This window comes from Hypanus sabinus, chromosome 6 (assembly GCF_030144855.1).
Source record: "Hypanus sabinus isolate sHypSab1 chromosome 6, sHypSab1.hap1, whole genome shotgun sequence".
In the NCBI taxonomy this organism is placed as follows: Eukaryota; Metazoa; Chordata; class Chondrichthyes; order Myliobatiformes; family Dasyatidae; genus Hypanus; species Hypanus sabinus.
The window spans coordinates 13,793,675-13,814,699 of NC_082711.1; the positions used below are offsets into that span (position 1 = coordinate 13,793,675).

At 49.2% G+C, this 21,025-nt stretch overlaps 1 long non-coding RNA gene across 1 annotated transcript in view; it reads right to left on the reverse strand.

Moving 5' to 3' along the window:
* Positions 1 to 21,025, reverse strand: part of LOC132395317 (uncharacterized) — a 28,184-nt gene that overhangs the window by 6,873 nt on the left and 286 nt on the right. The window contains exons 1-3 of the long non-coding RNA XR_009512563.1: positions 20,895 to 21,025; positions 18,623 to 18,773; positions 5,159 to 9,720 (exon numbers count right to left, since the gene is read on the reverse strand). The exon at positions 20,895 to 21,025 is cut by the window's right edge and continues 286 nt beyond it. This is a non-coding gene — a long non-coding RNA (uncharacterized LOC132395317). The remainder of the gene's footprint in view (positions 1 to 5,158; positions 9,721 to 18,622; positions 18,774 to 20,894) is intronic.

The following is a 21,025-nucleotide window of genomic DNA, read 5'->3' on the forward strand; positions in this document are numbered from 1 at the left end:
TTCCTGTAGTGGGGGAGCCAAGGACCAGAGGGCACAGACAGAGTGGATGTGGAGATGTTTCCTGTAGTGGGGGAGCCAAGGACCAGAGGACACAGACAGAGTGGATGTGGAGATGTTTCCTGTAGTGGGGGAGCCAAGGACCAGAGGGCACAGACAGAGTGGATGTGGAGATGTTTCCTATAGTGGGGGAGTCTAGGACCAGAGGACACAGACAGAGTGGATGTGGAGATGTTTCCTGTAGTGGGGGAGACAAGGACCAGAGGGCACAGATAGAGTGGATGTGGAGATGTTTCCTGCAGTGGGGGAGCCAAGGACCAGAGGGCACAGATAGAGTGGATGTGGAGATGTTTCCTGTAGTGGGGGAGCCAAGGACCAGAGGGCACAGACAGAGTGGATGTGGAGATGTTTCCTGTAGTGGGGGAGCCAAGGACCAGAGGGCACAGACAGAGTGGATGTGGAGATGTTTCCTGTAGTGGGGGAGCCAAGGACCAGAGGGCACAGACAGAGTGGATGTGGAGATGTTTCCTGTAGTGGGGGAGCCAAGGACCAGAGGGCACAGATAGAGTGGATGTGGAGATGTTTCCTGTAGTGGGGGAGCCAAGGACCAGAGGGCTCAGACAGAGTGGATGTGGAGATGTTTCCTGTAGTGGGGGAGCCAAGGACCAGAGGGCACAGACAGAGTGGATGTGGAGATGTTTCCTGTAGTGGGGGAGCCAAGGACCAGAGGGCACAGACAGAGTGGATGTGGAGATGTTTCCTGTAGTGGGGGAGCCAAGGACCAGAGGGCACAGACAGAGTGGATGTGGAGATGTTTCCTGTAGTGGGGGAGCCAAGGACCAGAGGACACAGACAGAGTGGATGTGGAGATGTTTCCTGTAGTGGGGGAGCCAAGGACCAGAGGGCACAGACAGAGTGGATGTGGAGATGTTTCCTGTAGTGGGGGAGCCAAGGACCAGAGGACACAGACAGAGTGGATGTGGAGATGTTTCCTGTAGTGGGGGAGTCTCAGACCAGAGGGCACAGACAGAGTGGATGTGGAGATGTTTCCTGTAGTGGGGGAGCCAAGGAACAGAGGACACAGACAGAGTGGATGTGGAGATGTTTCCTGTAGTGGGGGAGTCTCAGACCAGACAGAGTGGATGTGGAGATGTTTCCTGTAGTGGGGGAGTCTCAGACCAGATAGAGTGGATGTGGAGATGTTTCCTGTAGTGGGGGAGCCAAGGACCAGAGGACACAGACAGAGTGGATGTGGAGATGTTTCCTGTAGTGGGGGAGCCAAGGACCAGAGGGCACAGACAGAGTGGATGTGGAGATGTTTCCTGTAGTGGGGGAGCCAAGGACCAGAGGGCACAGACAGAGTGGATGTGGAGATGTTTCCTGTAGTGGGGGAGCCAAGGACCAGAGGACACAGACAGAGTGGATGTGGAGATGTTTCCTGTAATGGGGGAGCCAAGGACCAGAGGGCACAGATAGAGTGGATGTGGAGATGTTTCCTGTAGTGGGGGAGCCAAGGACCAAAGGACACAGACAGAGTGGATGTGGAGATGTTTCCTGTAGTGGGGGAGCCAAGGACCAGAGGGCACAGACAGAGTGGATGTGGAGATGTTTCCTGTAGTGGGGGAGCCAAGGACCAGAGGACACAGACAGAGTGGATGTGGAGATGTTTCCTGTAGTGGGGGAGCCAAGGACCAGAGGACACAGACAGAGTGGATGTGGAGATGTTTCCTGTAGTGGGGGAGCCAAGGACCAGAGGGCACAGATAGAGTGGATGTGGAGATGTTTCCTGTAGTGGGGGAGCCAAGGACCAGAGGACACAGACAGAGTGGATGTGGAGATGTTTCCTGTAGTGGGGGAGCCAAGGACCAGAGGACACAGAGAGAGTGGATGTGGAGATGTTTCCTGTAGTGGGAGAGCCAAGGACCAGAGGACACAGAGAGAGTGGATGTGGAGATGTTTCCTGTAGTGGGGGAGCCAAGGACCAGGGGACACAGACAGAGTGGATGTGGAGATGTTTCCTGTAGTGGGGGAGCCAAGGACCAGAGGGCACAGACAGAGTGGATGTGGAGATGTTTCCTGTAGTGGGGGAGCCAAGGACCAGAGGGCACAGACAGAGTGGATGTGGAGATGTTTCCTGTAGTGGGGGAGCCAAGGACCAGAGGGCACAGACAGAGTGGATGTGGAGATGTTTCCTGTAGTGGGGGAGCCAAGGACCAGAGGGCACAGACAGAGTGGATGTGGAGATGTTTCCTGTAGTGGGGGAGCCAAGGACCAGAGGGCACAGATAGAGTGGATGTGGAGATGTTTCCTGTAGTGGGGGAGCCAAGGACCAGAGGACACAGACAGAGTGGATGTGGAGATGTTTCCTGTAGTGGGGGAGTCTCAGACCAGAGGACACAGACAGAGTGGATGTGGAGATGTTTCCTGTAGTGGGGGAGCCAAGGACCAGAGGGCACAGAGAGAGAGGATGTGGAGATGTTTCCTGTAGTGGGGGAGCCAAGGACCAGGGGACACAGACAGAGTGGATGTGGAGATGTTTCCTGTAGTGGGGGAGCCAAGGACCAGAGGGCACAGACAGAGTGGATGTGGAGATGTTTCCTGTAGTGGGGGAGCCAAGGACCAGAGGGCACAGACAGAGTGGATGTGGAGATGTTTCCTGTAGTGGGGAGCCAAGGACCAGAGGGCACAGACAGAGTGGATGTGGAGATGTTTCCTGTAGTGGGGGAGCCAAGGACCAGAGGGCACAGATAGAGTGGATGTGGAGATGTTTCCTGTAGTGGGGGAGCCAAGGACCAGGGGACACAGACAGTGTGGATGTGGAGATGTTTCCTGTAGTGGGGGAGCCAAGGACCAGAGGGCACAGACAGAGTGGATGTGGAGATGTTTCCTGTAGTGGGGGAGCCAAGGACCAGAGGGCACAGACAGAGTGGATGTGGAGATGTTTCCTGTAGTGGGGGAGCCAAGGACCAGAGGGCACAGACAGAGTGGATGTGGAGATGTTTCCTGTAGTGGGGGAGCCAAGGACCAGAGGGCACAGACAGAGTGGATGTGGAGATGTTTCCTGTAGTGGGGGAGCCAAGGACCAGAGGGCACAGACAGAGTGGATGTGGAGATGTTTCCTGTAGTGGGGGAGCCAAGGACCAGAGGGCACAGACAGAGTGGATGTGGAGATGTTTCCTGTAGTGGGGGAGCCAAGGACCAGAGGGCACAGACAGAGTGGATGTGGAGATGTTTCCTGTAGTGGGGGAGCCAAGGACCAGAGGGCACAGACAGAGTGGATGTGGAGATGTTTCCTGTAGTGGGGGAGCCAAGGACCAGAGGGCACAGATAGAGTGGATGTGGAGATGTTTCCTGTAGTGGGGGAGCCAAGGACCAGAGGACACAGACAGAGTGGATGTGGAGATGTTTCCTGTAGTGGGGGAGTCTCAGACCAGAGGACACAGACAGAGTGGATGTGGAGATGTTTCCTGTAGTGGGGGAGCCAAGGACCAGAGGACACAGATAGAGTGGATGTGGAGATGTTTCCTGTAGTGGGTGAGCCAAGGACCAGAGGACACAGACAGAGTGGATGTGGAGATGTTTCCTGTAGTGGGGGAGCCAAGGACCAGAGGGCACAGATAGAGTGGATGTGGAGATGTTTCCTGTAGTGGGGGAGCCAAGGACCAGAGGACACAGACAGAGTGGATGTGGAGATGTTTCCTGTAGTGGGGGAGTCTCAGACCAGAGGACACAGACAGAGTGGATGTGGAGATGTTTCCTGTAGTGGGGGAGCCAAGGACCAGAGGACACAGATAGAGTGGATGTGGAGATGTTTCCTGTAGTGGGTGAGCCAAGGACCAGAGGACACAGACAGAGTGGATGTGGAGATGTTTCCTGTAGTGGGGGAGCCAAGGAGCAGAGGACACAGATAGAGTGGATGTGGAGATGTTTCCTGTAGTGGGGGAGCCAAGAACCAGAGGACACAGATAGAGTGGATGTGGAGATGTTTCCTGTAGTGGGGGAGCCAAGGACCAGAGGGCACAGATAGAGTGGATGTGGAGATTTTTCCTGTAGTGGGGGAGCCAAGGGCCAGAGGGCACAGACAGAGTGGATGTGGAGTTGTTTCCTGTAGTGGGGGAGCCAAGGACCAGAGGACACAGAGAGAGTGGATGTAGAGATGTTTCCTGTAGTGGGGGAGCCAAGGACCAGAGGGCACAGACAGAGTGGATGTGGAGATGTTTCCTGTAGTGGGGGAGCCAAGGACCAGAGGGCACAGACAGAGAGGATGTGGAGATGTTTCCTGTAGTGGGGGAGCCAAGGACCAGAGGACACAGACAGAGTGGATGTGGAGATGTTTCCTGTAGTGGGGGAGCCAAGGACCAGAGGACACAGATAGAGTGGATGTGGAGCTGTTTCCTGTAGTGGGGGAGCCAAGGACCAGAGGGCACAGATAGAGTGGATGTGGAGAGGATGTTTCCTGTAGTGGGGGAGCCAAAGACCAGAGGACACAGATCGAGTGCATGTGGAGATGTGTCCTGTAGTGGGGGAGCCAAGGACCAGAGGACACAGACAGAGTCGATGTGGAGATGTTTCCTGTAGTGGGGGTGCCAAGGACCAGAGGGCACAGATAGAGGGGATGTGGAGATGTTTCCTGTAGTGGGGGAGCCAAGGACCAGAGGGCACAGATAGAGTGGATGTGGAGATGTTTCCTGTAGTGGGGGAGTCTCAGACCAGAGGACACAGACAGAGTGGTTGTGGAGATGTTTCCTGTAGTGGGCGAGTCTCAGACCAGAGGACACGGACAGAGTGGATGTGGAGATGTTTCCTGTAGTGGGCGAGTCTCAGACCAGAGGACACGGACAGAGTGGATGTGGAGATGTTTCCTGTAGTGGGGGAGTCTCAGACCAGAGGGCACAGCCTCAGAATAGAAGGTGTCTTCAGCCAGAGGGTGGTGAATCTGTGGAATTCATTGCCACAGATGTCTGTGGAGGTAAGTCACTGGGTATATTTAAAGCAAAGGGGTTACAGGTTCTTGATTATTAAGATTATGGGGAGAAGACAGGAGAATGGGGTGAGAGGCACAATAAATCAGCTATTATTGAATAGCAGAGCAGACTTGCTGGGCCTAATGGCTGAATTCTGCTTCTCTATTTCATGGTGTTATGATTAAAAAGTAAATTACCTCTCTCCCTTACTTCTGCACCACAATAGTGTGGCTGCTGGCATCCTGTTGCAGGAAGGTGAAAGTGCAGGCTCCACGGCCAGCATTCCCGAAAGTTGGCAATGTCCCTAGGAGGAGTCCAGTGTTGGAGCGCCCACGGGGGGTCATGGTCTGGTCAGCTCTGATAAAGCCTGGTACTCCGTATCCACACCCACATGGACACACCAAGCTTTCTGACAGTTATGGAAACAAACTCTGCGAATTCCATAGGGAACTGCCAACACGTATCAGGATATACTCGGACTGACCTGCCTATATTTCTCACTGTCTTTTCTTGATACTTCTCGCTGTCGTCTCCTCTTCGGGCTCATATGGAAATTTGGCTCATTGCCACTCTGCTAACAGACTCAACGGTGAGAAGTCCACATTTCATAAACGATAGGCGTCTAGGGTCGGTATGATACGTGGTTCAACCAAACAGGAATGTCCTGAAGTTCTGATTAAAGATCTTCGATTTGAGTGAAGATGCGTAAATACTGTCCAAACACAATTGTTGGTTGGCAAGAAATAATAGATCTTGCACTGCATAAAATTATAAAGGAAGCATATTTACAAATTTCAGCTTTGTCGAACAGCTAGTAGGAAACAAAAAGAAAAAAAAAGTGCTCATTACAGTTAACCCAGTCCAAATGTGCACATAAAGTTAGAGCACATCTTGAAGTTACCTTTTTACTCTTCGCTGGACCCACGATCTGCACAAGAGCACTGAACATGGCTCGAAATCCACCTTGAAGTGGGCTTTCTCTTGTGAGTATTGACCCCTCCTCAGAGCCATTCACCTGCACTTTGTGCAACAGGGACGCTCCTTCCCACAGCATCCTCAGCCATCTTCCATCCTGTCCTCTCCACAGCTCCCGCCAAAAGAGAGACCCGTGAAACACACTGTCTGTCACAAACCTCACTCCGCCCAGCTCTCTGTAGAACCTTCTCCCAATTCCACCACGCTGACTAGCTGGCACAACATTCCTAAGTTGAACATCATAGCCCATTATCTTTTAGCCAAAACTAAAATATTCTAAAAGCAGATCACACTACTCTTACAGAACTGCTAAAATGAAATACCTACAGCATAGCAGTAAAAATCTTAACCAGGGTGATACACCACCAACATAATCAAAAAACCCTCCCCCACAGACATTCTCTCTTCTCTTCCCTCCCAGAGCAAACCCTGGCTTTAAAGTGCTAAGCTCAGTACACCACGGAAACCAGCTTCTCCTCCATGGACTGTCTACACTTCTCGCTGCCTCAGTGAAGCAGCCAGTGTAATCAAAGACCCCACTCACCCTGGACATTCTCTCTTCTCCCGTTGAGCAGAAGATGCAAGCACCTGAAACACGTAGCACAAGGTCCAAGGACAGCTTCTGTCCCACCGCTGTAAGACTATTGAGTGGTCCCCAAGGTGGACTCTTCAGCTGACGAACTTGCACCTGCACTTTCTCTGTAACACCTCAGCCTGCATTCTGTCATTGTTTTCCACTGTACCTCATCAATGCTCTGTTGTGATGAATTAATGGGTATGGATGGAAAGCAAAACCAAGAGTTTCTCAATACTCATGGCAATAATAAACCAGTTTACTGATCTACCACTCTCCTCTTCGAATACTCCCATTTCAGTGCTCATTTACCTACATTCTACTTAAGGTGATGCCTCAAAAAGGTGGCATCATCTAAGACATGCGCTCTTCGCATTTATACAAGAGATTCTGCAGAAGCTGGTAAACCAGAGCAACACATACAAAATGCTGGAGGAACTCGGCAGGTCTATGGAAATGAATAAACAGTCGATGCTTTGGGAAAAGGCCCTTCAGCAGGACCAGAAAGGAATAAGAAGCTGGGGTAGAGGAAGGAGGGAAGACTAGAAGGTAATAGAGATGAAGCCAGGTAGACGTGTGGGGGGAATGATGTAGAAGTGGGAGGTGATAGATGGGAATGGTAGCTGGTTGGAGGAGGAGGAATCTGAGGGAGAAAGGGAAGGAGAGAGCACCAGGGGGGTGGTAGGCAGATGAGGAGAAGAGGTAAGCTGGGGAATTGAAGAAGAGGAAAGGGTGAGGGGGAAAAATTACCAGGAATTGGAGAGATCGATGTTCATGCCTACCCTGATGGAACATGAGCTGTTGCTCCTCCAAGCTGGAAGTAGCCTCATCGTGGGAGAAGAAGATGCTGTTGCCCAACATGTCGGAAATGGAATGGGGATAGATATTAAAATGGTTAGCTGCCAGGAATTTTTTTTTTGCAAATGGATTGGAGGTACTTGACAAAACCATACCCCCATCTACGTCAAGTCTCACCAGTGTAGAGGAGGACACATCGAGAGCACTGGATTCGATAGAAGTGCTTTCCCCACCTCGAGGGACTGTGTGTGGCACTGAATGGAGGTGAGGGAGGATGTGAGTGTGCAGGTGTCAGCCTTCAGGTGCTTGCAGGGAGAAGTAGTGGGAGGAAGATGTGTGTGGATGGACAAATGGACGAGGGAATCACAGAGGGAGCGATCCTGCGGGGGGGGGGGGTGCGGTAAATAAAGATGTGCTTAGTGGTAGGATCCCTTTGGAGATGGTGGAACTTGTGGAGAATGATGTGTTGGATGCGGAAGATCATGGGGTGGTAGGTGAGGACAAGAGGAACTCTGTCACTGTTAAGTTGGTGGGAAGATGGGGTGAGCACAGATGTCCAGGAAATGGAGGAGATACAGGTGAGGGCAACATCAATGGTGGAGGGAGGAAAGCCCCAGTTTCTGAAGGAGGAGAGGAAAGTCTCATCCTGGGAACAGATGCAGTGGAGTGGAGTGGAGTGAAGGAATCGGGAAAAGGGAATGACATTTTTACAGGAGTCAGAGTGGGAAGGGGTAGAGTCAAGATAACCGTAGGAACGGGTGCATTTATAAAAGATGTTGGTAAACAGTTTGGCTCCAGAGCTAGAGACAGAGAGATCATGAAAGGGGAGAGAGGGGTCAGAGATGGTCCGAGTGAGTTTAAGGGTGGGAGCTGACGAAATTGAAGAGCTCAGCATGGTCTGCATGAAGCAGCACCAATGCAGCTGCCAAAGTAGCAGAGGAAGAGTTGAGGAGCATTACTAGGGAAGGCTTGAAACATGAACTGTTCTACATAGCCAACAAAAAGAAAGGCATAACTGGGGCCTACATGCATGCTCATGGCTACACCATGAGTTTGTAGAAAGAGGGTGGAGCCGAAAGAGAAGCAGTTGAAGGTGGGGATCAGTTCCACCAAACGGAGCAGGTTGGTGGTGGAGAGGAATAGGTCAATGAGGGAAACCCATTTCTCATTACTACCATTAGGGAGGAGGTACAGACTCCTGAAGACCCACACTCAATGTTTTAGGAACAACTTCTTCCCCTCTGCCATCAGGGAGGAGGTACAGGAGCCTGAAGACACACACTGAACGATTAAGCAACAGCTTCTTGCCCTCTGCCATCAGGGAGGAGGTACAGGAGCCTGAAGACCCACACTCAATGTTTTAGGAACAGCTTCTTCCCCTCTGCCATCAGGGAGGAGGTACAGACTCCTGAAGACCCACACTCAATGTTTTAGGAACAGCTTCTTCCCCTCTGCCATCAGGGAGGAGGTACAGACTCCTGAAGACCCACACTCAATGTTTTAGGAACAGCTTCTTCCCCTCTGCCATCAGATTTCTGAAGGGATAACGAACCCATGAACACTACCTCATTATTTTCACTCTCTTTAATTCATATATGTATATTATGTATTGCCCTATACTGCTGCCACAAAACAAATGTCAATAAAATTAAACCTGACTCTTTCTGACTTTACCTGCTGCTCATTCTGTGATTCTCTTTGCTTATGACTCACTTTCCCCACTTAGTTTGGTATCAATCTGTCGAATTCATTGCCACAGTTGGCTGTGGAGGCCAAATCTTAGGATGTACTTAAGGCAGAGCTTGATGGGTTCTTGACCATTCAGGGAATTAATTGTTACGAGGAGAAGGAGAGAGAATGGGGTTGAAGAAAAATAGTCCTCATGATTGAATAGTGGGGCAGACTCGATGACTGAATGGCTGAATTCTGCTCCCATGTCTTATAGCTTCACAACTTGTCCCTTTGTCACTGGGATTTCCAGTATGGAATGCAGGGTTCTCCTGGGACCTTTCCACACTTGTCTTTCACCAACTGTAGCAAAACTGAAAGACTGACAAACTGTCCAAATACATGAAAATAAAAATAAATAATGCTGAAAACATAGGTTGTTGAGACCAAGAAAGTGAGTGTGTAGGTTGTGCAATCAGTTCAGAGTCAAGGTGGGTGAAGATATCTCCTCTGGTTCAGGAGCCTGGTGGTGTGGGACGTGAAGCTCCTGTACCTCCTTCCCAATGGCAGCTTTGAGAAGTGAGCATGGCCTCGGTTGTGGGGGTCCTTGATGATGGATGCTGCTTTCCTGAAACAGTGCTCCTTGTAGATGTGCTCGGTGCTGGGGAGGGCCTTTCCTGTGACGGACTGGGCTGTCTCCACCACTTTCTGTAGGCGTTTCCATTGCTGGGCATTGATGTTTCCCTACAAGGACATGATGCAACTAGTCAGGATACTCTCCACTGTATATCTATACAACTTTGTCAAAACATGATTCCATAATAAGCACCCTTTGTTTGGAGAAGACTTTCACAGGAATCTAAGCTACAAACATGACAGGAATTGAAATATTAGTTTCTTCCGGCTTGTTCTGTATATGTTAACAAGATCATTTTGAATTTAACATGCGAGTCTTGAATTCTAATGGATACGGTTTCTGTTTCTTCCCGCACATTCCCCCCCCCCCCCACCCACCCTTGTCCAATCACCTCACACAGGAGACTGTCCCGGTCAACACTCCTCCTCATTCCGCTGTTTGGAATTCACTACACGGTGTTTGCCTTTTACCCGGAAGATGTTAACACCCTGGATCGGCTGGTGATTGAGCTGGGATTGGGATCCTTCCAGGTAACGTGGTCAGAGTACTGTAAGTCGGCCGCAGGACAAGGGGAGGTACTGTGCGGATCCCACAGGCCGGTCAACTGTCTGCTTGTGTCCTGATCCATGGCCCTCCGCAACCTGGCCTCTCCCTATGCTTAGAAGTGTGGAGGAACAGAAGGGGATTGGGTCCATGTCTCTAAGTGGCTACACAAGTTGATAAGGTCGGGCGTGGTGTGTGGGCCTTCTTTAGTCAGGGGGCTGAGTTCAAGAGCCGTGAGATAATGTTGCAGCTCTATAAAACCCTGGTCAGACCACACTTGGAGTATTGTGTTCAGTTCTGGTTGCCTCATTATAGGAAGAAGGTGGAAGCTTTAGAAAGGATGCAGTTTAGCAGAATGCTGCCTGGATTGGAGAGCACGTCTTTTGAAGAATGGATGTGCGAGCTAGGGCTTTTCTCTCTGGAGGGAAAGAGGATGGCAGGTAATTTGATAGAGGTGTACAAGATGATAAGAGGCATAGATAGAGACTTTTACCAAGTATTGAAATGGCTAATATGAGAAGGCATATGTAACCCCCTGGGTCACCTCAGGCTCGCTCAGCTCGTTTCCGTCTGGGGGAGCAGCCTTCGGCCCCGCCAAACTGGATAATCAGCTGGTGTGGATGCTGTGTGATGTCCCCGCCTCGCCAAAAAACAGACAGTACACCATATGCGATTAAATGAGTACAATTTATAAAGGTTACTATAACTAAATGATTAATAATGATACAGTAAATATGAAGGAAAAGAAAATAAAGGAAAGGCGCCAAACTTATCAAAGTCCAAACCACTTCGTGCACAACTGTTGGAGCTCAATTACTGAAGTCTTCTGGCCACCGTTCGATCCCCTCCGAACTCCTCAACTCACAGCTCAGGACTACTCGAAGTGGTCAACCAAATACACCTATCTTCGTCTCCTCTCCTCGGGGTACCTCCTGGCCTCGGACCCCCGCTCGGGGTCTGTTCCATGCCCAGCTTACAGCATCCCATCCTCTCTCTCTCACCCCCTCGCGCCGATCTGCCCAAAAGCCCGCCAACAATAGCTTACAGACTCAGAAGAAAGAACAACATTAATCCCAATTGGTTTACAAAGGAATACAATTCTCGTTATCAGTAAATTTTAACCCAAACAAGCTTCCATCACTCTCTCGAAACAAAGAAGCAGTCCTACTTCTAACAAAACAAAGAAGCCATTTTGATTAGCATATGGAGTAACAAAGAACAAGAAGAAACCCCCTTTACACATAATTTTGAGGTGCTTGGAAGAAAGTCAGAGGTAGGTTCTTTCACACAGTGGTGGGTGTTTAAAACACACTGCCTGGGGTGGTGGTAGAGGCAAATTCATTAGGGACACTGGAGAGGCAAGTGGATGAAAGAAAAAAGGAGATCTGCATAGGAAGGAAGGGTTGGATGTTCTTGGGTTAAAAGATTGGCACAACATAGTGGGCCAAAGGGCCTGTACTGTGTGGCATTGCATTATGGTCCATCTTTGCACTCCTTCAATCCTTCTCCAAATCTTCCCAATCCAGGCAAGAAGTTCTAGAATTCCTTCTCAACTTCTCCTCAAGGGCCTAGTTCTTCCAGCAAGCTTTTAATCATCTGTGCTCACCACATTCCCTGGGAAGTCTGAAGTTATTTCCTGAAAGAATACTACTAATAAGATTATGAGAGGAATAGATAGACAGACAATACCTTTTTTCCAGGGGTTGAAATGTCTAATACAAGGGGGCATGCATTTGAGACAAGAGGGGGGTCATTTCAAAAGAGATGGGAGGTGCAAGTTTTTTTTTTACACAGAATTTTGGGTGCCTGGGGTGGTGGTAGAGGCAGATACATTAAGGATTTTTAAGAGCCGATTAGTTAGGCTCAGGAATGTGAGGACAATGCAAGGATAGGGACAGTGTTTGTTTATTTACTTGTAGAAGTACAGTGCGGAATAGGCCCTTCCGGCCCTTTGAGTCTGCAGTCCCTGTGTAACTGCACTGGTCCAATGAAATAATGGCCAAGCAACATACAGGTGTCCTTGAAGATTTATTTTTATTTCTCTCACTCTTTCTTCAGTAGACACCGTGAAAACTACAAGAAAATAAAGGTCATAAAAGGTTTGAAACATACACGTCTCAGTCTTTTAAAGTCTCTCAAGCTAGTGTCCACCGATAAACAGGCCCAAACACGTTAGCACAACAGAAGTGTGCTGAAATCAAATAAATCACTAAAAACGTATCACACTGTCCATATAGAGACACATCAACAACATTGTACACAATATAAAACATCAAAACAATTACCATGCGCGCCGCTTGGACCACATGCAGAATAAAGTCATTTTAGAGTCATATACCTTTCTGCTTCCATGTTGGTTCTGACCCATAATACCACAGCCATGCTTTTAGTAAACTCTGGTCATGTGACCCTTTACACTCAACATTAAGTAAAACCTTACATAAAATATTTTAAGGTGATAAAATAATCATGAATTTATGACAAAAACAAAATAAACATCTCAATGAAACATGTCTCTGAGACAGTTAGACCCCGATTTAACCCAAACCTAATGATGGGGTAATTTACAATGACCAACCGATACGTCCTTGGACAGTGGGAGGAAACCCATGCGGTCATGGGTGGGGGCGGGGGATATAAACTCCTTACAGTTAGTGGCTTGTACTGAAGCTGGCTCGCTGGTACTGTAGAGTGTTGTGCTAACCACTAGGCCAGAGAGATTAGTCTGGTTAGCTATTTGATGACTACTTTACTTGGTTTGGCTCAACACGGTGGGCTGAAGGGCCTCATCACAAGATGAGGTTCCCTCAAAGACCCTCACCACTTGTTACAACTAAATAATGCACTGTAGAAGTAGGCCCTTCAGCCCATCTGGTCTATGCTAACCCTCAGCCACACATTTACACTGATCCCACATGAATTCCATTTCCCTCATTCCCCCTAGATTCCACCACTCACCCACACACTGACGGTTCACAGCAGCAAACTAACCATGTGAAAGGGCACCCGAGCGCCTGAGGGAAACCCACTCAGTCACGGGGAGGTCCTGCAAATGCCACACAGACGGCGCCGGAGGTCCGAATTAAACCCGGATCTCTCATGCTATGAGGCAGCTGCTCTACCAGCTGTGCTATGGTTCTGCTCTTCACTTTGGCATCAGTGACTGTACTTGAAAAAAAAACAAGGGAATAGAACATAGAACTGTACAGCACAATACAGGCCCTTCGGCCCATGATGTTGTGCAGACCTTTTAGATCGACTTAACTCTTCCCTCCAACATGGCAGCGCCCGCCACTGTCTGTGTAAACAAAAATCTTGCCCCCTCCATCTCCTTTGAACATTTTCTCTCTCACCTTCAATGCATGCCTACAATTATTTGACATTTCAAACCTGGTAAAAAGAAACCAGCTGACTCATAGCCGTATAAACTTTGGTCAGGTCTCCCTTCAGTCACCAGAGGAAACAACCGGAGGTTGTCCAACCTCTTCTTATTACTCATGCCCTGTAATGCAGACAGCATCCTGGTGAACCTGTCCTGCACTCTCTCCAGAGCCTCCAAGCCTTCCTATCGTGGGGCAACTGGAACTGAATGCAGTACCCCAAATGCAGCCTACCCAGAGTTTTATGAAGCTGAGACGTTACTCTTGAATTCAGTGCCTCAACTAAAAAAGACAAGCACGTCGTGCACCTTCTTTACCAGCCTGTCAACTTGTGTGGCCACTTTCTGAGAGCTTTGGGCCTGGAGCCCAAGAACCCACACTACATTGTGGATGGCATTTTACTGAAAGGATGAACTTCCCAGAAATGAGACCTCGCGCTGGGGCTTTCTGCAACATTTCTGATGTCTCCACCATTGCTGGAGACCCTCTCCCTCCACACTTCAGGGGTCAACTCCCACCTTCCCCAAGGCCCTCAGCGGGGTTGTAACTGGTGGGGGGTGGGGGAGATGGACCTGAGGGTTGGAGGAGCAGACAGGCTCCAGGACGGTCAGCCTTTATTCTCCATGCCAAGTTGGCCCCTAATTGTTTCTGAAGGCCAGACTAGATTGACCACACAGGATCTGAATGAAGCCACGTTCTGGGTCATAGAGCACTGCAGCGTAGAAACAGGGCCTTCAGCCTATCTGGTCCATGCTGGCCTGACTGCCTAGTCCCATCTATCTGAACCCAGACCATAGCCTTAAATAACACTCCCATCTACATACCTATCCAAATGTATCTTAAATATAACAGTCAGACATACATCCACCATTTCTGCTGGCATCTCCTTCCACACTCTCACTGCTCTCTGAGTAAATAAGTTCACCCCTTGTATTCCTCTTCAATATGAGGTTGAGTCTTTCATCCTCAACCTCTGCCTGGTTGAGGTCTGATCTCACCCAATGCCTGGTTGAGGTCTGATCTCACCCAATGTCAGGTTGAGGTCTGATCTCACCCAATGTCAGGTTGAGGTCTGATCTCACCCAAGGCCTGGTTGAGATCTGATCTCACCCAATGCCTGGTTGAGATCTGATCTCACCCAATGTCAGGTTGAGGTCTGATCTCACCCAATGTCAGGTTGAGGTCTGATCTCACCCAATGCCTGGTTGAGGTCTGATCTCACCCAATGTCAGGTTGAGGTCTGATCTCACCCAACCTGAGAGGAAAAAGTCACACAGGCCATGGAAGGAGGGCAGATTCCTTCCCTTAAGGATATTTGAGAACAGGATGGCGATTCTAAGAACAGCAGAAGAATAGACTTATATTCCATGCCTGGTCAGAACTTGAACTCACACTATAGTCCAGAACTCTGGTAGTCTAGACCCCACCCCACTCCACCCAGAGGCATATATAAGCCTAGAGAAAAAGCATGCTGGCCAGAAAAGAGAGCAGTTTTGGGCCCCAAATCTAGGAGAGGATGTGCTGGCATTGGAGAGGGTTCAGAGGAGGTTCACAAGAATTATTCCAAGAAGGAAAGGGTAAATATATGAGGAGTCTATGATGGCTCTGGGCCTGTACTCACTGGAGTTTAGATGAATGGGGGAAGAGCACGAAATCTCATTGAAACTTACTGAAAACTGAAAGGTTTATACAGAATGGACGAGCAGAGGATGTTTCCTACAGTGCCAGAGTCTAGGACCAGAGGGCACAGCCTCAGAAGAGAAGGCCTACCCCTTTAGAACAGAGATGAGGAGGGATTTCTTTAACCAGAGGGTGGTGAATCTGTGGAATTTATTGCCACAGACAGCTGTAGAGTCATTGGGTATATTTAAAGCGGAGGTTGCTAAGTTCTTGATTCGCAAGGGCATCAAAGGTTATGGGGAGAAGGGGTTTGAGAAGGGGATAATAAATCAGCCATGATGGAATGATGGAGCAGACTCGATGGGCCAAATGGCCTAATCTGCTCCTATATCTTATGGGCTAAACACCAGCTTTTGCCATTGGCTAGAGCTGAAGTCAGGCCGACATCCCGGTTTGATACAAATGTCTTCCCAATCCTTCACTAATTGTGTATGTGGCCTGTTTATTCCTTACAGGGGTTTGTTGTGGCTGTGCTATATTGTTTCCTCAATGGAGAGGTAAGCTATTTAGATTCTCTTCTCCTTCTTCCTCTCTCCCTGATAAAGAGCAAAGTTAAATCGTTTTTTTGTGTGTGTTATGGGTCTCGGTTTGTTGATGTGAGTAATTCCCTTTAGTTCCAGTACAGCTGAAGTACATTTAAATGACATCTCTAAGTTTCTTCCCGAAGGTACAGTCCGAGATCAAGCGGAAATGGAGGAGCTGGAAGGTAAACCGGTACTTTGCTGTTGACTTCAAGCACCGCCACCCGTCGCTGGGCAGCAGCGGGGTCAACGGCGGCACGCAGCTCTCTGTCCTCAGCAAAAGCAGCTCCCAGATCCGGATGTCGAGCGTCAACGCCGAGAACCTCGCCACTTGAGCCTGCCGGGCCGCCTCCTCCTTCCCGCCTCCATCGTAAGAAAACGCACCTCCACCTCCTGCCTCCCCCCTCGCCGTGCCCTGTTGGGTGGGGGGTGGGGTCACACGGAACCCACTCTTATTTATGTCGGCCCTCCCCGGGGCCCAGGCAGGTTGCCGTCTTCAGGTGAGAAGAGTCCCAGTGTTGCCCCACCCCCCCCGTCTTCACACTCTCCCCCCCCGCCCCCAGTGTTAACCCACCCGCCAGATACATTCAGAAAATAAACACTGACTCGGTGTCGTGGAACAGGACTAAAACGCCAGCGTTTCGAGTGCTCGCTCCCTCAACGAGGGGAGGTGGAGCTCTCTCCGCCTACCCTGAGCAATACACATTAACGGTGTTGGGTGCCCGGGGACTTTCCTCGCCCTCCGAGGCAGAAGATCGCCCGCCCACTGTGTGTGCGCTCGACGTGTTTGGCAGACGCCCGCAACCCCATCTCTACCCTCCGCCTCCCCTCCCCGCAGCAGGTTGAGGAGATCGGCCTCCACTTTCTCCCCTCGGCGTCAGCTGCTCCGGGGCCGGGACTTCACAACCTTCATCGTGCAGTGCCGTGCCTGCCGAGGGAAGGCGTTTTGAATTCTACACCAACGGTTGGCATCATTCACGGTGACGCACAATGCTGTAGTGCTTCACCGTGACATGGCCCTTTATATGCGATCTTTTCACAATGTCAGGGGGCCCTATCTGGTGACCTGTGGCCCTCTGTGATGTCCCAGGACCTTATTCAGTGACTTGTGGTCCCTAATGTAATCACAAGACCTTATCCACTAATGCGTGGTCCTTAATGATGTTGTGGAACTTTTACTGGTGACGCGCAGTCCTTAGTGATGTCACACAACCTGATGGCATGTGGTCTTTAATTATGTCATGGGCCCTTATTTGAAACCTTAGTGATGTGACGTGTGGTCCTTAATGATGTCACCGGACTTTATCAGGTGATTTGTTGGTCCTTAAGTGCTGTCACAGGACCTTATCCGGTGGTATGTGGCCCTTAATGATATCACTGGGCCTTTAAAAAGTGACATGTAGTCTTTAGAGATATCACAAGACTTTATCTGGTTTTGTGCAATGGTAAAATGATGTTACAGGACTGTATCTGGTGATGTGTTGACAATGATGTCAAAGGGTCCTTTCTGGTGGTGTGTGGTCCTTACTGATGTCACTGGGCCTTATCTGGTGGCCTATGGTCCTTGAAGGTGACATGAATCCCTTTGAGATGTCACATGACCTTGCCTGTTGCCATGTGAACCGCTGTGATAATATGTGGGCTTCTCCCCGATGTCATCCAACATTATAGGGTGACACGTAGCTGGGCCTGGTGTGACAAGCCGTGGCCCTTTTTTAGCTGACTGGCCAGCTTATGGAAACAGGTGGGAAGAACAGGCAAGATCGCAGCTAGCATACCCCTTACACTTTCGATGGTGTTTGTTGCAAGCTTCCACTGCAGCAACGATGCCCCATTTGCGAACAATTGGGTGCATTTTACATTGCCCGAGGCCACGTCGTCCTCATCCCCCCCCCCCCCACCAAGCCTTTCTCACTATCTGACCAAAATACATCTACAAGTCGAGGGTTTAAATTCCGCCTCCCCACATTCTTTTTTGGCAAAAGGGGCAAAAACTCTCAACCAGCTTTACTGCTCAGAAGCCGTGAATGGCTGCGGAGAGAGACAGCATTGATAAATGCATTGATTCCTCACAGTGAAATTAAAATATTTCGTCCCTTGCGGTGATGGCAATTATCTGAGCGTTGCCCCATCAGCGGGGTTGCAAGCCTCAGAATGATGGGCACTCCTGTGTGGGGTGGGGCTCCAGAAGTTCATACCATGATTGGCAAGCAAGTTATCCCCTTAAAGCTTCTACTTCTTCCTCCACTGACATCATCTTAATTACAATTCGGAGGTCTGAAACCAAACAAACTTAGGAGGCAAGCACAACTACACTCAGTAGCCACTTTATGAGATATGGGGGGTCGTCTGCTGCTGTGGCCCACCCACTTCAAGGTTCGACGTGCTGTGTGTTCAGAGATGCTCTTCTGCACACCACTTGTAACGTGTGGTTATTTGAGTTCCTGTCACCTTCCTGTCAGCTTGAACCAGTCTGGCTATTCTCCTCTGACCCCTCTCGTTAACGAGGCGTTTTCACCCACAGAACTGCTGCTCACTGGATGTTTCTTTTCTCTCACCGTTCACTATAAACACCAGAGACAGTTGTGTGTGAAAATCCCAGGAGATCAGCAGTTTCTGAGATACTCAAACCACCCCATCTGGCACCAACATGGTCAAAGTCACTTAGATCATATTTCTCCCACATTTTGATATTTGGGCTGAACAACAAATGAACCTCCTGACCACATCTGCATGCTTTTATGCATTGAATTGCTGCCACGTGATTGGCTGATTAGATACTTGCATTAACAAAGAGGTGTACAGGTGTACCTAATGAAGTGGCTACTGAGTGTATGTCAGAAATGGAATGTAATCCAAGATATTCCTCCTTATACTTCCCTCACCTTGATATGTTGAAGACCCAAATACATCCGACGCACAGTAAAGATGCAAGCCTTTCTCTCCTCCGCCCCTGGGGACTTGCAACAGTGCTCGACGTTGTCTAGAAAGGTATTCAACTCCCACAGCTCCCCAGCGGGGTTCTACTATGAAAAGCTGTGTAAAACAAGAAAATGCACAACTGATCCGCTCACTTTGTACAGTTTGACCGTTGTCGTCTGGGGTGTGATTACGTGTGACGTGAATGCGGCAGTGTTTGGCTGTTGTGAAGTGACTCTATTTTGACCAGAAATGATGTCGTCAATCTTTGTTGTTGCAAAAAAAAAAATGGCCTCCTCTCACGAGAAAGGTTGTGGGATTTGAATCTCTCTGCATTGGAACAGACCATAAGACATAGGAGCTGAATTAGGACATTTGGTCCATCGAGTCTGGGCTTCCCAGTTAACAGAAAATGGTGCATGGCATTTCTGTGGAAAGGCTTTTCCAAAGCCAGGCAGGGGGCAAAATTGGTCTGTGCTGTATGAACACTTACAGATGAGGTTCCCATTTGCAATGTTTCAGAATTGGTTGGTGCCTCCTTCAAACAGGGTCTTGGCAGTGAATTGACATCTTGTGCTAATGCTTGAATTTGCAATCATTTTATTCCTACATTGGAGGAAGGGTAGACTCGTCAGGTTTCCTTGTTGAGAAGGGGAAAGGTTCCTCAGTGCTGTTGTTGATATAAAGGAGCTTGGCTATTATTGCTCCGAGATGGAAGAAGGTTGTTCTAGAAGTTAACGCCATGTTGCTTTTAGATGTTTGCGTACTAAGGCATTGGGCAAGGAGGGGTGAGCGGAAGATTAATCAATTAGAGACAGTCAGGAGAAACTCCTTCACTGGAGTTCTGAAAATGCGTCACAAGGAATGAATGAGGCAAATAACCAAGAGAGTTTTGCTGAGAGGGAGAGTATGGAAGGAAACACTGGTGGGAGGGTATTGGGGGAATTGGAGAAGCCTTGTGCGGAGTGTGACTATGGCTTGCACTTATAGACTGACCTTCAGCCTACAATTCTGTGTCACTGGTGCGGCTTTTTTTAACAATGCCTCGGTATATTTTTTTAAGATTTAGACAACTTTTTTTGTTTGGAAACATTGAATTAAAATCAGGATAAAGCCCTAATCAGTATGAAAGGCTTTTGGACGTGGCTGGCCTATAGATTTCCAGGGACTTAAAATGGGAAGTGATTATTGCACAGCCAAATAAGTTTGAGAAGGGGTAGAGCTAACAGCCCTCAGGGTCTACTCATTCACCAGTCAGTCAGCAGAGTCAGGTGTGTGTGAACTACTGAAAGCATAAATAGAACATAGAACAATACAACCCAGTGCAGGCCTTTCGGCCCACATTATTGTGCTACTTTTTAACCTGCTCCAAGATACACTTAACCTGCCTAGCCCTCCACTTGTCTGTCACCTATCTGGCTCAGATGACATTAAAGCAACCCATTCAAAGGAAGTTCACCTGGAAAATGGTGGCTGAAGAGAGGATAGTGACATGATGTAGATTGTGTTAAGCCCTGCCATATCCATCAGTGTGGTACCTAGGTAATTGATAGGGGAATGTTTCATCAGCTCCATTGAGGTAGTACCTCAAGCTCAGAGTTTCCTTTGTCGCCTGACCCCCACCTCTTCTACATTGACAGAACTTTTGTTTGGTAGTGTCTTAAAACAACACAAACAAAATGCTGGAGGAACTCAACAGGTCGGGCAGCATCTATGGAGGGGAATAAACAGTTGATGTCTTGGGCCGAGAACTGGAAAGGAAGCCATAGTAAGAAGCTGTGTGGGGGGTGGGGGAGAAATAGAAGCTGCCAGGTGCTAGATGAGACCAGGTGAGGGGGAAGGTGGGTGGGTGGCGGATGGGGGCAATGAAGTGAGATTAGCAAAACGCCGCAGAAGAAGGAGTCTGATAGGAGAAGAGAGTTGACCAAGGGAGAAAGGCAAGGAGGAGGGGAACCAGAGGGAGGTGGTGGACAGGTAAGGAGAAGAGGAGGGGAGATAGAGTGGGGAATGGGAAAAGAGGGGTGGGGAGAGAAGAGAAATCAGTGTCCATGCTGCCAGCTAGGAAGCTACCTGGAGGTGTTGTTCCTCCAACATGCAGGGGGCTGCTTCGTGGCATTACCTCACTGTAAATTATTACAGTTGCCGAGCATTGCTCAGCAACTTTACTGAGCAGAGAAAGTGGCAAATAATTGGCCATGGCACCATAAATATCACAACACCAATCAACGTTACCCTCACCTCAACACACGGTCAGTCCTCCAGCATTTTGTGTGTGTAATCCTGGATTCTCAGCATCTGCAGGATCTATCGTGTTACTGGTGACAATAGGTGATCTAAATTCTGAAGTTCCCTCCCTTCTGTAAACCTTC